The following is an 18647-nucleotide window of genomic DNA, read 5'->3' as shown; positions in this document are numbered from 1 at the left end:
CTTAGGCCATGCCAGTTGATAATTAGACCATTACAGTTGATACTTAGGCCATGCCGGTTGATAATTAGACCATTACAGTTGATACTTAGGCCATGCCGGTTGATACTTAGACCATTACAGTTGATACTTAGGCCATGCCAGTTGATACTTAGACCATTACAGTTGATACTTAGGCCATGCCAGTTGATACTTAGGCCATGCCAGTTGATAATTAGGCCATGCCAGTTGATACTTAGGCCATGCCAGTTGATACTTAGGCCATGCCAGTTGATACTTAGACCATTACAGTTGATACTTAGGCCATGCCAGTTGATAATTAGGCCATGCCAGTTGATAATTAGACCATTACAGTTGATAATTAGGCCATGCCAGTTGATAATTAGACCATTACAGTTGATACTTAGGCCATGCCGGTTGATACTTAGACCATTACAGTTGATACTTAGGCCATGCCAGTTGATAATTAGACCATTACAGTTGATACTTAGGCCATGCCAGTTGATAATTAGACCATTACAGTTGATACTTAGGCCATGCCAGTTGATAATTAGACCATTACAGTTGATACTTAGGCCATGCCAGTTGATAATTAGACCATTACAGTTGATACTTAGGCCATGCCGGTTGATAATTAGACCATTACAGTTGATACTTAGGCCATGCCGGTTGATAATTAGACCATTACAGTTGATACTTAGGCCATGCCAGTTGATAATTAGACCATTACAGTTGATACTTAGGCCATGCCAGTTGATAATTAGACCATTACAGTTGATAATTAGGCAATGCCAGTTGATAATTAGACCATTACAGTTGATACTTAGGCCATGCCGGTTGATACTTAGACCATTACAGTTGATACTTAGGCCATGCCAGTTGATAATTAGACCATTACAGTTGATACTTAGGCCATGCCAGTTGATAATTAGACCATTACAGTTGATACTTAGGCCATACCAGTTGATAATTAGACCATTACAGTTGATAATTAGGCCATGCCAGTTGATAATTAGACCATTACAGTTGATACTTAGGCCATGCCGGTTGATACTTAGACCATTACAGTTGATACTTAGGCCATGCCAGTTGATACTTAGACCATTACAGTTGATACTTAGGCCATGCCAGTTGATACTTAGGCCATGCCAGTTGATAATTAGGCCATGCCAGTTGATACTTAGGCCATGCCAGTTGATAATTAGACCATTACAGTTGATACTTAGGCCATGCCGGTTGATACTTATTCCATTACAGTTGATACTTAGGCCATGCCAGTTGATACTTAGACCATTACAGTTGATACTTAGGCCATGCCAGTTGATACTTAGGCCATGCCAGTTGATAATTAGGCCATGCCAGTTGATACTTAGGCCATGCCAGTTGATAATTAGACCATTACAGTTGATAATTAGGCCATGCCAGTTGATACTTAGGCCATGCCAGTTGATAATTAGACCATTACAGTTGATACTTAGGCCATGCCAGTTGATAATTAGACCATTACAGTTGATACTTAGGCCATGCCAGTTGATAATTAGACCATTACAGTTGATACTTAGGCCATGCCAGTTGATAATTAGACCATTACAGTTGATACTTAGGCCATGCCAGTTGATAATTAGACCATTACAGTTGATACTTAGGCCATGCCAGTTGATAATTAGGCCATGCCAGTTGATACTTAGGCCATGCCAGTTGATAATTAGACCATTACAGTTGATACTTAGGCCATGCCGGTTGATAATTAGACCATTACAGTTGATACTTAGGCCATGCCGGTTGATACTTAGACCATTACAGTTGATACTTAGGCCATGCCAGTTGATACTTAGACCATTACAGTTGATACTTAGGCCATGCCAGTTGATACTTAGACCATTACAGTTGATACTTAGGCCATGCCGGTTGATACTTAGACCATTACAGTTGATACTTAGGCCATGCCAGTTGATAATTAGGCCATGCCAGTTGATAATTAGGCCATGCCAGTTGATACTTAGGCCATGCCAGTTGATAATTAGACCATTACAGTTGATACTTAGGCCATGCCGGTTGATAATTAGACCATTACAGTTGATACTTAGGCCATGCCGGTTGATACTTAGACCATTACAGTTGATACTTAGGCCATGCCGGTTGATAATTAGACCATTACAGTTGATACTTAGGCCATGCCAGTTGATACTTAGACCATTACAGTTGATACTTAGGCCATGCCGGTTGATACTTAGACCATTACAGTTGATACTTAGGCCATGCCAGTTGATAATTAGACCATTACAGTTGATACTTAGGCCATGCCAGTTGATAATTAGACCATTACAGTTGATACTTAGGCCATGCCAGTTGATACTTAGACCATTACAGTTGATACTTAGGCCATGCCAGTTGATACTTAGGCCATGCCAGTTGATAATTAGGCCATGCCAGTTGATACTTAGGCCATGCCAGTTGATACTTAGGCCATGCCAGTTGATACTTAGACCATTACAGTTGATACTTAGGCCATGCCAGTTGATAATTAGACCATTACAGTTGATACTTAGGCCATGCCAGTTGATAATTAGGCCATGCCAGTTGATACTTAGGCCATGCCAGTTGATACTTAGGCCATGCCAGTTGATACTTAGACCATTACAGTTGATACTTAGGCCATGCCGGTTGATACTTAGACCATTACAGTTGATACTTAGGCCATGCCAGTTGATAATTAGACCATTACAGTTGATACTTAGGCCATGCCAGTTGATAATTAGACCATTACAGTTGATACTTAGGCCATGCCAGTTGATAATTAGACCATTACAGTTGATACTTAGGCCATACCAGTTGATAATTAGACCATTACAGTTGATACTTAGGCCATGCCAGTTGATAATTAGACCATTACAGTTGATACTTAGGCCATGCCAGTTGATAATTAGACCATTACAGTTGATACTTAGGCCATGCCGGTTGATAATTAGACCATTACAGTTGATACTTAGGCCATGCCGGTTGATAATTAGACCATTACAGTTGATACTTAGGCCATGCCAGTTGATAATTAGACCATTACAGTTGATACTTAGGCCATGCCAGTTGATAATTAGACCATTACAGTTGATAATTAGGCAATGCCAGTTGATAATTAGACCATTACAGTTGATACTTAGGCCATGCCGGTTGATACTTAGACCATTACAGTTGATACTTAGGCCATGCCAGTTGATAATTAGACCATTACAGTTGATACTTAGGCCATGCCAGTTGATAATTAGACCATTACAGTTGATACTTAGGCCATACCAGTTGATAATTAGACCATTACAGTTGATAATTAGGCCATGGCAGTTGATAATTAGACCATTACAGTTGATACTTAGGCCATGCCGGTTGATACTTAGACCATTACAGTTGATACTTAGGCCATGCCAGTTGATACTTAGACCATTACAGTTGATACTTAGGCCATGCCAGTTGATACTTAGGCCATGCCAGTTGATAATTAGGCCATGCCAGTTGATACTTAGGCCATGCCAGTTGATAATTAGACCATTACAGTTGATACCTAGGCCATGCCGGTTGATACTTAGACCATTACAGTTGATACTTAGGCCATGCCAGTTGATACTTAGACCATTACAGTTGATACTTAGGCCATGCCAGTTGATACTTAGGCCATGCCAGTTGATAATTAGGCCATGCCAGTTGATACTTAGGCCATGCCAGTTGATAATTAGACCATTACAGTTGATAATTAGGCCATGCCAGTTGATACTTAGGCCATGCCAGTTGATAATTAGACCATTACAGTTGATACTTAGGCCATGCCAGTTGATAATTAGACCATTACAGTTGATACTTAGGCCATGCCAGTTGATAATTAGACCATTACAGTTGATACTTAGGCCATGCCAGTTGATAATTAGACCATTACAGTTGATACTTAGGCCATGCCAGTTGATAATTAGACCATTACAGTTGATACTTAGGCCATGCCAGTTGATACTTAGACCATTACAGTTGATACTTAGGCCATGCCGGTTGATACTTAGACCATTACAGTTGATACTTAGGCCATGCCAGTTGATACTTAGACCATTACAGTTGATACTTAGGCCATGCCAGTTGATACTTAGGCCATGCCAGTTGATAATTAGGCCATGCCAGTTGATACTTAGGCCATGCCAGTTGATAATTAGACCATTACAGTTGATAATTAGGCCATGCCAGTTGATACTTAGGCCATGCCAGTTGATAATTAGACCATTACAGTTGATACTTAGGCCATGCCAGTTGATAATTAGACCATTACAGTTGATACTTAGGCCATGCCAGTTGATAATTAGACCATTACAGTTGATACTTAGGCCATGCCAGTTGATAATTAGACCATTACAGTTGATACTTAGGCCATGCCAGTTGATAATTAGACCATTACAGTTGATACTTAGGCCATGCCAGTTGATACTTAGGCCATGCCAGTTGATAATTAGGCCATGCCAGTTGATACTTAGGCCATGCCAGTTGATAATTAGACCATTACAGTTGATAATTAGGCCATGCCAGTTGATACTTAGGCCATGCCAGTTGATAATTAGACCATTACAGTTGATACTTAGGCCATGCCAGTTGATAATTAGACCATTACAGTTGATACTTAGGCCATGCCAGTTGATAATTAGACCATTACAGTTGATACTTAGGCCATGCCGGTTGATACTTAGGCCATGCCAGTTGATAATTAGGCCATGCCAGTTGATACTTAGGCCATGCCAGTTGATAATTAGACCATTACAGTTGATAATTAGGCCATGCCAGTTGATACTTAGGCCATGCCAGTTGATACTTAGGCCATGCCAGTTGATAATTAGACCATTACAGTTGATACTTAGGCCATGCCGGTTGATACTTAGGCCATGCCAGTTGATAATTAGGCCATGCCAGTTGATAATTAGGCCATGCCGGTTGATACTTAGGCCATGCCAGTTGATAATTAGACCATTACAGTTGATACTTAGGCCATGCCGGTTGATACTTAGGCCATGCCAGTTGATAATTAGACCATGCCAGTTGATAATTAGGCCATGCCAGTTGATACTTAGGCCATGCCAGTTCATAATTAGGCCATGCCAGTTGATAATTAGGCCATGCCAGTTGATAATTAGACCATGCCAGTTGATAATTAGACCATGCCAGTTGATACTTAGGCCATGCCAGTTGATAATTAGGCCATGCCAGTTGATAATTAGGCCATGCCAGTTGATAATTAGGCCATGCCAGTTGATACTTAAGCCATGCCAGTTGATAATTAGGCTATGCCAGTTGATAATTAGGCCATGCCAGTTGATAATTAGGCCTACTGGAGAAGCTGCGACCAACACAGAGGAAATTTAATAGCATAGTCTGGCTTATTCAAGAAGTAAATTTATACAAAATGATTAATTCCTGAAGTCAACGACCTGAATATTCCACCTGTGAAACTGAATAAAACAATCATCCCGTTTAGCTCTACCGTCAAAAATCTCGGAGTACATTTCGAATCTAATCTCAATTGGGATACGCATATTAAATATACATGTAAGAAGGCATTCTCTATTCTCCATTCACTAAAAAGATTGTATCATTATCCATCTAAATTAAAACAGACGCTGGTACAGACACTCATTCTACCTCACTTCGATTATTGCGACGTTTTGTTCAGTGATCTCAGGATTGATTCCGCTCAGAAACTACAGCGTGTTCATAACGCGTGCGTCCGCTTCATTTGTAATGTTCGATACTATGATCACATCTCACCTTCTTTCTAGAAGTTATCATGGCTTAGGTTACATGAGAGGAGAAATCTGCACTCACTTTCTCTCTTATATCGAATTATGCACTCTTCATCCCCCTATTATTTATTCGCTCGATTTCATACTCTCTCTCGCTATCATAATATTAATACTCGATCACAACGCGATAACACGCTAGAAATTCCACTTCACGCATCGTCTCTGTATTCCTCATCCTTCACTGTTGCTACCTCTCGTCACTGGAACTCTCTGCCTCCTGAAGTCAAGGGCTGCCGAACATTGAATTCTTTCAAATCAAAGTTAGAAAATTATCTTATCACGAGTTGCCAAACTAACTTACTATTATGACAAGTGTTGTATTGCATGTTTCCACGTTTTCACATTTTTTTTATGTTCTAATGATATTCAACTTATTTTATATTTTTGTTTTCATATTTTCCGATAATGTTATATCTCTAATGTGATAAGTTGAGCTATATATAATCTTAATTTTCCTTAGGCCTATTGTGTGTACTTAGAAATATTGTATTCACTGTATACTTTGTACTGCACTATTTTATTACTACTATTAGTATATTTATTATTATTATTATTATTATTATTATTATTATTATCATTATTACTATTCTTATTCTTATTATTATTATTATTATTATTATTATTATTATTATTATGAATAATTGTCTTTTTTTGTATGCCTCATTTATTTTGACCTGCTGTTCACATATTATTATGCTTTTTTCTTTCTTTCTGTATGTTATATATTATGTCTGATTTCTTCTTATTTGTTGTTTATTTTTTATTATTATTATTATCTTATTTAGTTTTGTGTGTTAAATTGTAGTGTACTTTGTAAATTTGTTGTGTTTTTGTAACGCAGTCTTTACTCCTGGTTGAGTGTTACAGAAGGCCGTATGGCCTTAACTCTGCCAGGTTAAATAAATCATTATTATTATTATTATTATTATTATTATTATTATTATTATTATTATTATTATTATTATAATCATCATCATAATCATCATGAGCTTATAGGCCTAGTCCCAGAAGAACTGTTATGGTCTACAAAAGTTCTTAGCCCATCTTTTCATTGGAAGTCCATTTGATCTCCTGCCTCTAGTATATATTATTTTAATGTACCGAAGTACATATGTTATTTCCATGCAGATATTCTGCGTCATCATACGATGAAAGAGTAATGGAACAGAGAAAAATTCTCTCCGGCACCGGGATTTGAACCCGGGTTTTCAGCTCTACGTGCTGATGCTTTATCCACTAAGCCACACCGGATACCCATCCCGGTGTCGGACAGAATTGTCCCATTTTAAGTTCCAACTCTTGGCTTCCCTCTAATGACCGCCCTCTGCACTACGTCATAAATGTCCATAAGTTATATGTGCTGAGGTGCACTCGTTATGAGTGACTAGTTGGCCGGGATCCGACGGAATAAGCGCCGTCTTAAATCACGGAGTGATTTACGCATATCATATATATTATTTAATGTACCGAGGTACATATGATATTTCCACATGCAGATATTCTGCCAATATTTGAGATTGGAGAAACTTGTTCGATATGAATTCCATTGGGACACCAAACATCCCATATTTACGAATATTATAACGACAGATAATGCTATAAATGGTGTTGAACATGTTTATTGTTTAAGAGACACTTATCTACAGAAGAGCCTACAGTCTACAGTCCGCCACTGCACAGCCCAACACACCGTCCTTCCAGCAGCTCCTTCCAGTGGTTGTGGCTTCCTTATTTTCAGTCGTAGCGTACCACGTCTGCATAAGACCACAAGCGGAGAGAGGAAGACGAAGACCAACGAAAGATGTTCAGATAAGAGGCTGGAACATGTCGTGAGGCCTAAACCATGTTGCTAATGACGACGACTTACTTTCAAGGGCTGCTTGTGCAATTTCATGACGTTCAGTTGCCGCATAATCAGTAAGAAGAATTCCGTTAAAATTTACGGAAACACTTTCCGTAGAGAATAAAAGCACCGACAACAAACACCATGTACTTGCTTACAAATGGCTTTTAGAGAACACGACCTCCTTCAAGTTCATTTTAATATTATCCTCCCATCAACCTATCGGCCTCCCCAAAAGTCTTTTTCCCTCAGGCTCAGTTCTCACAACTAACACTCTATACGCGTTTCTGAATTTACCCATAGGCCATAGGGTACACCGGGGTAATTTGAATACCGGGGGGAATTTGGATAATGTTAAACATTTGCAAGTGTTGCTAGGAGATTCGTGTCGCCACCTTATACTTTTTATAGCAAGAAGAAGTGTGCAGGCTTTGCACAGCATAATGGTACAAGTTAGCAGAAAAATCAGTGAATCCAGGTGTCTGTGTAGTCATTTGTCTTTATCTAGGCTACGTAGAATGTGAACGCTTGTTGTTTCTGTGATTTATAAGTATGTGTTGTCTTGTCTTAAGCTTTTGTGAAATTAAGGCGTAAACAATGAGTTTAACATAACCTGATCATGTTACCTGCATGCATTAGCTATCGTCTCGTTGAATAGTGGCGCATTCTGTTGCATAGTTTTTGTATCAGTTTACGATAACTTTTTATTGACGCGCGAGGAAATTCTAATATACTTTCTTGGGGAAAATTGGATACAGTATTAAACACACTAATATTTAATTAAACACAATTTTAAGACATTTCCATTATTTAAGATGATAACCTAAATTATTTGAAAAATTACGCTCGAAGGAGCGGAGTAAAGAGAGAAGGGTGGCTGACGATATGGTGTCCGTTATAGGATCTACACATATATTTCAGGTCTCATACATAGGTTTATATAGAAAATTAGCCTACAATCAAAACAAAAGGAGGTGAGATGAATGTAGTATCGCCTGGAATGCTACCCTGATGTCTTTATTACATGCATAGGCTATGATATCGACTCGAACATAGACCAGGCACTCAAATTCGCATTGCTGATGGTTTGAGTAGCAATCCAGATGCTACAACTGCGATTCCGAAGATTATTGCTTTCTTGGAAGATCCGTCTATTTTCCCAACACCATCATCTGATATAGCTACAGAAACTGCCAAGCATTACATTCTGCCAAGAGTCCGTAGGAGAAGATGATTGGCCCAGAGCAGAGCTAGAGTCATCGTTTGATGCATTTATTGGTAGACATTTGGAACTGTCAGTACAAGATGGCTGTCTGTTATGGGGCTCAAGAGTAGTCCCCCCCCCCTCCAGTCTTCAAAATCGTGTAGCTACTAAATTGCTCCATAACGGCCATCCAGAAATTTTCAATATGAAAAGTTTAGGTCGTAGCTAATATGTTTGGTGGCTGGTTTTGGTGCATCAGCTGAGAGTATTGTTAAAACCTGTGCAGTTTTTCAGCTGCCACGACCAAAGCTGCGTAAGCAAACTGGCTCATCGTGGGGAAAAGAATCCAAATTATATATTGGACTGATAATGGATTGGCTGGGCCGTTCCAGGGACAAAACTTCCTAGTTTTAATGGATGACTTTTCAAGATGGTTGGAAGTTGTGCGGCTTAACTCTACAAACACTAAAGCCGTTATTCTATCACTCAGACGCATTTTAGACACACATGGATTACAATCAACAGAAGTCACTGATAATGGCACACAATTTACTTAAATGGCATTTAATATGTTCATACAATGGAATGGAATTAAACATGCCACTACAGCCCCGTACAATCCATGTCCAAATGCCGAACGCCAAATTCGTGAAGTGCAGAACTCGTTGAGGGGGCTCTATCGGTCTTGGGAAGTTCGATTATCAAGATTCTTGCTGAGGCAACAGGGGAGCTGCTTATGGGTAGGATCAATCAAACCAAATGGTTTCCATAATAATAATAATAATAATAATAATAATAATAATAATAATAATAATAATAATAATAATAATGATAATGATAATGATAATGATAATGATAATGATAATGATAATGATAATAATAATAATGATAATAATAATGATAATGATAATAACAATAATAATAATAATAATAATAATAATAATAATAATAATAATAATATTGACAAGCTGTCAGTGGAGTGTCAAGCTGCTTCACAAAGGGTTGAATAACTATGAATAGTAGGAAGATTATGCACATTACGCTTAACATACAGAAGGCAGTCGAGAATAAACATTGACGGTAACGTAAGTGTTATGCTCTAACCTGGATTCCAACCCACGACCGAGGCTTCCACATAGTATTGATTTACAATTATCAATATCAAGTGTAGAAAACTCCATGTTTGTGTTGTTTTCCCTGGTTACCATGGAGCTATTGATCAAGTATTAATGAATGTGTGGAAAAGTGGCACATGGGCAGTATTATATTTCTATATTGTTGTGAGGTAAACATTATGAGAAATGAGGGCGACAAGAAAGCTATATACGAAGACTACGATGGATTTCCTCCCCATACATGCTAATCACATGAGATTTGAGTCTTTCGAATTTGAAGAATAATGTGAGTTCTTCAACTGCCTCTAATAAACCTCAGCACAGGTTGATAACCCGAAAATATTCCCTAGAAAGGAGTCATTGATGTTTCTAGTAGCCAGAGACATTGCCAGTCCTGGTGTTTGTGTTACGACCTGCTTAACAAAATGTGTATCAGCTCTGCCAGAGGTGACATCTGCATGTCATTCCGTCTGTACCGGTATCTATGTTGTTTGCTTTCGTCACAATTTGCTGGACAGCAACTTCTTGTTTCCATGGTTAGCTACCCAAGCTGCTCATTTCCAGAAAAGATGATGGCGAACTGATTTGTGCCATCTGTCCCTCTCTTAGCTAACAATTGTGTTTTGTTGTTTTTTAAGCATTACTCACCACACTTCAGAATTTAATTGGTAAACCTGTGGCCCGTGTACATAGTCGTAACTTACAGTCTACATCAAGATCCGTTAGCACTTATTTTCCTCTTTCCTTCACATTTATTTGTATCTCCGTGACATGTTTCACTGTTCAACCAGCCAGGGATTCAGTCTCGTCACAGACTTAATGGCTTATTTATTGATCATGCTCCAAAGCCTGCTACAGCAATCACGTGACCTTGCGTTGTGGGCTGTGGTTGGGAATCCCGTAGCTGTTTGCTGCATTGCGGGCTTGGCTGTTGAAGTATTTGCCAGCTTCTTTGCTATCCAGTGTTTGTAACGCATCTTATTGTGTTTCATAGTAAGTGGGGTTGATATTGGTAAGTTATGTATCCTGCAACAATTCTAGCATTCCTTATTGAAACAATAGTTCGAAGGAAAACTTTATTATCCTTCTTTCTTACATTTTGTGTAGTTACCATATCTCTTTACCACAGTGACGTGTTACAAACCAGGTCTGTAGAGTGCTCAGTCAAACGCCACAAATCTGCCTCATTTCCTCTGATTCACGATTAGGCCTAGATGTAGCCTAAGCATTCAAAGTTGATAGTTTCCTCATTTCAGATAATATTTGAAGATTTTTGAGTTCATTAAAGATAGCACACTTACTATATTTTTTTTCTCTGAGATTCATATTCTGTCAATAAACGATCAACCAATGCTATCAGTAATTTGTCGGCAGACCGTTGCACGCTTTCAGTAACACAGAAGAGGAAGCAGTCTGGATTTGTACACGAAATATACTGTATCATATCTCGTTCACTTATAATTTATTCAGTTTAAGTATAGCGTACGTGTAAATATGTTCTCATAAAAGCTGTGTGTGTCATGCAGTGAATTCTGGTTCCAGTTTCCTGATTCGTCAGTCTCGTTGCCTTGGCAGCTTCAGCATTCCCCTGCGCACTTCCTTTCCAGTCTTGTAACTCTCCACGTTTCCTTGCAGAGTAAGTATAAATATCAGTGCTGAAGTCGTATTTCAAGCTACTGTGAGGATTTTCTTTACCTCTTTTCTTTTACCTCTTAGCGGTAGTTTTTATAAGCTAAATTTTCTTTTAAGAACAATTCTGCATAAAATGTCGGTGTGTTAAAAATCTATTAAATGTATTGAAGTGGGCATGATTTTTAATTCTTATAAGAGCTTGTCAATGACATCCGACTTCCTTCGTGTCATTGTGAACTGCAGCTGATTTCATCAGTGCTTACAACAACTTTTCTTTCAATTAAACTAGTGCTGGGCACCAAGAGAGAATTCTACTCTCTCACGGGGAGACATATTACATTCTTCAACCCCTTTCTTCCCCGCTGAACACCGCGCAGCGTTCATGTCGTGACGGATGAATATTAACATAGCCCTCTCTATGGGCTATGATATTAAGCGTCCCCGTTTACAGTTTGTATTCGCTCCCGGTGCCCAGCCCTGAATTAATCAATACTGATGAACTCACCGGGTATCAAAACTGGTGAATATGAAGAATTGCAGCTGTAAGGTTTGTGATTGCTTGCCCTGTGTAGCGCTTGGCGGACGACAGGGGTGCAATAAGAAGTTAACAGAAAATCAACAATGTTGGCACATTTTATAATGCCTAACGGGCTTGCCAAAAGATCAAACATAATGCAAATGAAGACGATGGCCTTCTACATAGGGTAATCTAATTAAGAGCAGAAAACTGTGTATTAAAACACATATTTACTTTAAGATTTTAGGTAATTTCATATTATGTGACATGGATTTTCAAATACCGTTTTGAACTATCCAAATTAGCTTTGTGATTATTGTACAGACCGTCTCGAACGGAACGGTACCGCTATTTTTACTAAGTCCTGGTAATACAGGGACATAATTTTACTTTTATTAACATTTCTGATATTAACCTGGCTATACCTTTGGATCAACGGTTGCTACCCCCTTCCACGACTGGAGTTCGATGGCGTGATATACAAACAAATCACATTACTAGGTGTAGGAGGGAAGAAAAGTAGTTCATCCATTTACGTAAACTAGGAAATATCACGCTTTTAAGTTTGATAATTTTCATTAGGTTTTTGTTTTAATGAGCTGTCCATGTGGACGTATTCATTATGCATTGTATATATACTGTCTACAGCACATTAGCGTTCAATATAGAGAATGAAGTTAAATTGAAAAATAATCATAATATGGATATTTAAACACATTTTTCAAAATGGTGGCGGTTCTTTTCGATACAGGCTTCAATTCTAATGTGTGTAATTCCAATTACCAGTTTCGTCCTTCGTACTAGTAACTCATGTTGAAATAATTCTGTAGGCCTACCTACTCTGTAAAAGAGTACCTTACGTACTGTAAATTCAATCTTCATTTCTGCTCGATGCGAAAAGATGAAATTACTCAGACATGCTATCTACTGTCCGTCCAAGTGGTTATGTCGCAGGGCCGTAGAAAGGAGGGAAATCACATGAAAATTAATTACTTAACGAGGCCCTTTTATTTAAGTTATTTTAAACAGTTATATGGGTATAATATTACGTAGACGTCCAATTCCTAACAGAAATTAATGTTCTCAGAAAAGAGTTAAGACAGCCCAGCCACTAGCCTTTACAGAGAGGCGAATAGAAGCTGGTGGGGAAAACCGGAATGCGACGTAGGCAAATGGACGACAGTACCTGTGCGAAAATGATGCAATATTGAAAGCTCTTTCGTCATTGGAAAACGCGAACATATTTTTGGAACGTACTGTGACGGTAAGAATACTATGACTGTATATGCAGTCTTGGATCTGTGTGGAGGACGGTTGAACTTCATTAGCAGAAGGGGTGGGAGTGAAGTACATTCAAAAACTCAGGTACAATAAAAATTGAAGTAAAAATAAAATGATGTCTCTGTACAATCGTTTCAGTAAAAATATCACTTATTATAACAACTTTTAAAATAAAATATGCTTAAATATTGGTCAATCATAACCTAAATTCAGTGATCTTTTATCTATGAATTGGTACACATTTCGTTAATAATTCAGAAATTCCTGAATTTTCAGAATTTTTGTGGTGTAGTAGAGTTTATTCTCTGCCTGCAGGAAGAAAAGCATCCGTACGAAAGAGTATTTTCTATTATGAATAGGATAAAATGATCGAAAGAGAAATTCCTATCAAGCACCGTTGAAATATTTAGAGCTAGCCTGTGCTAACTGTAAGACTAAATTGTGACATGGAGTGTGTTAGGTTTTATGACAAGATGCTGAAAGATCGAAATTCGTAACAAAGTAAGATGATCTGGAAAATACTCAAGATAATGATCGTGGCGAAATGAAGGCCACGCTGTATATGAACCCAGTGTGTCCTGTCAGGATTGCCGATTTCAAGTTAAAATAATGAATCCTACAATGTCTTTAATTGAATAGCAGCCTAGAAGAAGGATGTAACCCTTATTTCTCATGTCGCCCTCGGTAGCCCAGTTGGTATAGCGCTGGATTTCTATGCTCGGGGTTGCGGGTGCGATACCGGCCGATGGCATTTAATTGTGTTTATGCTCGACCATGCCGAAATGTACAAATTATACACCTGGTAGCAGTCCTTTAATGCATGTCATTAAAGTACACCTACTCATTAAAGCACAGGTCTTCAGCCAATGATAACTCAGCTTATATGTGCTCAGCCAATGAGAAGTCAGCTTTGTACCTTTATAAAACCGCAAGTATCGATTATTCTCGGATATGCAATCGAAAGAGAATTAGCGAAAAGTCACGGAGGCTGAAATCCAATACTGTCGCAGAAGGTTGTGTTCTGTTACTATAATAATTAGCATTAATTGTAAATAATATTCAAATAAATTCAATTTGTCATCTCGTTTTTCAATGTCGAATTCAATAATCAAGGTTATAATATTATAATATTATCAAGTTTAACGGGACTATGTCAAGGTCAATGACATTATTATTCCTCGGAAAAAATCAATACTTTCGCGTCTGCGCACATCTCACAATTAACGACCTAGAACAAGATCACTTCCGATCTTGTCAGATACAAATAAAATGTATACATCTGAATACCGGTAATTTCAAGTTAGAAATATGGTCGAGCATAAAAAGTCGTATGAAACTCGCCTATAATGGTAATTAAGAAGCTCGTATGAAAATTATGAAACTCGCTTGCTCTCGTTTCATAAACATCCATACTCACTTCTTAATTACTATCATTACAGGCTCGTTGCATAATGTACTATTAAATGCGACAGGCTCATGTCAGTAGATTTACTGACATGTAAAGAACTCTTGTGGCATAAAAATTTCGGCATTCCAACGATGCTGATATAACCTCTGCAGTTGCGAGCGTCGTTAAATAAACCATAATATACTGTATTTAATTTCTCATAAGTTGACTTTTTCATGAATAATGGTTGTTAATGATGCGCTATGTGTAATGCTTGTGCTCGTGTTAAAATCAGCACACGTGTCTGATTGTCAGCCTTGCTACAAAAAATTAAAAGTATGTACAGTACTAAGTTATGTGCTTTTCCTCATTTTTGAAGAATTTCGCATTTGCTGGTTACAACCTTATTCAGGGCGGCTATTCAATTTTTGTAAAGTAAGGATGCAATGGAATTCCATTAATATTATTTCTATATTGTAATCCAATTGTTATGCAGAAGGATTTTATTAGACAAAATATTTTAATCTCCTTTTTTTCTTAAGAATATAAGCTTTTATACAACCTTTCATAATAGCTTTTTATCATTTATTTCCAGTTATATTTGATTTCGTGTTGTATTATTTTATTCCGATTTTTATCATTTTATCGTTTTCCATTATTTCATTTCTTTTTTTTAACATTTGATTTTGTTTTTAAATTTTTGTTCTTCATTATTTTATTAGGTTTTTTATTATTTTCTTTCGTTTTTCCATCATTGCATTTCTTTCCTTGTTATTTAGATTTCGCATTTTATTATTTTATTGCGTTTCTATTAAATTATATCGTTTTTAATACTACATTTAGTTTCTAATTACGATCTTTGTCATTTTTTTTTCGTTTTCTACTATTTTCTGTCGGTCTTTATTATTTCAGTTCGGTTTTTATTACTGTATTCAGTTTTTTATTATTTTCTTTTTCTTGCATTATTTTACTTCGTTTTTTAATATTTTATTTTTGTCCTATTATTTAATTCGTTTTTTAACATTTTCTTTTTGTCCTATTATGTCCTTTGAGACCGGTAGAAATTTTTTTTTTTACTTTTAATTTTTTTTAATTAAAAGCTCCAGGTTAACTTTGACCTTTGATTTTACAAAAATATGATTATACAAATTGAAATATAAATAGGTTATGTTGGAGAAAATTTATTAATAAGACCGTCAAAGACGGAGGTATTTGTCTGTATTTATGTTATGTCTCTTAGTAAAGGGTTGCCATGAAGAAATAGCTTATTCCTGTATGTAGTCTGTAGATCATGAATATGAGCAACCAGGGAGGGTATATGGAGTTCACTGTAGAGTTTGACATTGTTCGTGAGGTAGTGTGCACCAGTGATTGTTCTGCAGACAGCTCTTCTAAGATAAATGTTTGTCTAGAATCATTCAGAAAATTATTTTAAATGTAAGTTCAAATTCCGAGATTTTTTTCATTATACGCAAGAAATATTTTTGTGTTATGTTTTTTGTGTTTTATACTATGTAACATCCTTTTTGTATCCAGTACACATTTTTTCAAGTATTACGATAAATTTTGAATCCCTAGTGTGTTATAATTTTATCAGTAGCAGTGATAAATTAAAAGAAAAAGTTTTTTCGTAAAAAATTCAATTCACTTTCCCCGGAAAATAGTACGTGATGGGGAAATTTGGATTTTAAATTCAGATTTAGGATACACATATTAGTAATATTCACCTATTTTTATTTCGGAGCAAGACAAGAGGTAAAAATTAAATACTGAATCAGTGTTTTAGATGGTATGAGATAGTTCAAATTGTTATTATTTTTTTAATTCTTATTGGATTTTGATGCAGTATCGGACTTCATGGGTCCCTGACTGCACTATGATGTTGTTGTTCCTTGTGTTGTTAGTTCACAGAATCTCTTCTTCGCACAAATTCGAAGACGTCGATGTCCTTGAAAATGTTTGGAAATTTGTTTGTACTTCCTTACACAGTATCGCAAGACCACCAGTGAAATTATACGGCGTTCTGTGCAGTCTGAAGTCCTCTACATTATAGTCCCCAATTCCTTTAATGAAATAATTTGGGCTTCTTTGAAGTCGACTGTAAAACTTCCTTATAATTTTGATAAGAACTTCACGTATATATGGCATAGTGAGTTCTTAATGTATTTGAGATGTTCTAGTAAACCAGTCAGACTCATGAATCAGTATAGAGCTTTGTTTTGTACAACCTGTAGTGGTTTAAAAGCAATGCTGTTCAAATAGCTCCAGGAAGGTGCAGCATTGTTATTCTTGTGGATCTGGAGTATTTTGCCCCTCTGGCAGCAGATGTCTCTGGTTCATGGCACTGTACTGCCATCTATTACAGGAACATTGAACGATGTGGTGTGAGAGTCCGCCATCTCGTGGAAGTAAAAAAGCCGATGCTCGTCTATTTATATCTATATTGCCAATATAAAGGCAGATAATAATAGATATAAAACATTATCACTAATAGCGTCTCCTGTAACATTTTAATGCCTTGCACTTTTGATTAGTGAAAAATAATCGCATTTCAGTCTTTCCACTTATCTAGTTTTCTTCCATTTCATCTTTATCGAAATTACTTTACACTATTAGCGTTGGCAGCATTGTATCTAAGTTTTGTGGATACGTGGCAATTGTGTAACCAAGACGGAAGTTTATGTTATTCCTTCTCGAATAGATATAGTTATATTTTCTTTGTGACATTTTATTAGTCGTTGTGTTTTCCAATAATACGTGGATTGTTTGATATCATATAAATAATTAGTTAAACCGTTTTGTTTTAGTAGTTACTGTATTTTGTATCTTCCTAACCTTCCAAGTAAGTATTTGGTCGATCTTAATATCAACTATTCTTGCTGTCTTCAGAGAAAATATTTCTTGGAATATAAGATTGAAGTGTACGAAGTAATATTTAACATTTACTTGCATTGTAACGTTAAAGGCAGTGACACAGCCAGAATTTTAATTAGGGATTGAGGAGAGGGTGCTAATATGAGAAACATGCTTCCAAGAACACGACACTGCTTAAATCACGGCCGTTTACAGCCTATACTGTGAATCAAACTTCCTTGGGCCTATTTGATTGCCATGACAGGATATTGCTAATACACACAATAAAGCCAAGAAGGTAATTTATTAGGAGACGTCGTTGCATATAGACCACTTTTACACTAAACCGAACCTTACTGTATACAACGTATACTAAAACACTAACCTAACCTAACGTAACCTGTTACGGATTAAGGTAAAGGTAGGTTAGTTTAGGGTTTTAGTATATCTTGTAAAAACAAATTTATGTTCAGTGTAAAAGTGGTCTATATGCAACGACGTCTCCTAGCAAATTACCCCGCTGGTTATATAATATCGTGAATATTACCCATGAATTGAAAAAACAAAAGCTTCATTATCCAAACCACCACTCTCCGTGGCTGCGCCAATGGGTAAACGCGAAACAGTTTTTGAATAAATATTTGTGTGTTGATTTCTCCAGAAAAAAAAACCTTAAGCTAGGACTACACCAAAGAAGGCACATTTTTTATTTCATTACCTTATGTGAGATGGTTATATAGTGATTAAATTCGTGGTTTTAGTTTGCAGCCACAAATAGGCTACTTTCAACATAAAATTCGTTTCATACGTAGGCCAGTTTCCCTATTTATATCCTATTGTAATGCACTGTTTTAGCCCTCCTCCTCCCTTGTTATAGTTACTAATATAATATGCGCGGGGTCCAGGACGAATTACTAGGAAAGTGGTCATTTTTCGTATTGCATCCTGGACCTCTCGAGTGTTACATTTGTAAGAAATAGGAGGGGGGGGGGGAAAGCT

At 37.1% G+C, this 18647-nt stretch overlaps 2 protein-coding genes across 2 annotated transcripts in view; both read left to right on the top strand.

Moving 5' to 3' along the window:
- LOC138713138 (ankyrin repeat and death domain-containing protein 1A-like) overlaps nt 1–18647 on the top strand; it is a 72523-nt gene that overhangs the window by 42853 nt on the left and 11023 nt on the right. The gene's annotated exons all lie outside the window — the stretch shown is intronic.
- LOC138713056 (CARD- and ANK-domain containing inflammasome adapter protein-like) overlaps nt 16417–18647 on the top strand; it is a 77081-nt gene continuing 74850 nt past the window's right edge. Inside the window, exon 1 of the mRNA XM_069844793.1 lies at nt 16417–17637. The gene's annotated coding sequence lies outside the window, so the exon portion shown is untranslated. The remainder of the gene's footprint in view (nt 17638–18647) is intronic.

The sequence above is a fragment of the Periplaneta americana genome, chromosome 2, assembly GCF_040183065.1.
Source record: "Periplaneta americana isolate PAMFEO1 chromosome 2, P.americana_PAMFEO1_priV1, whole genome shotgun sequence".
Lineage (NCBI taxonomy): Eukaryota > Metazoa > Arthropoda > Insecta > Blattodea > Blattidae > Periplaneta > Periplaneta americana.
This window is presented reverse-complemented; position numbering and strand designations above follow the sequence as displayed.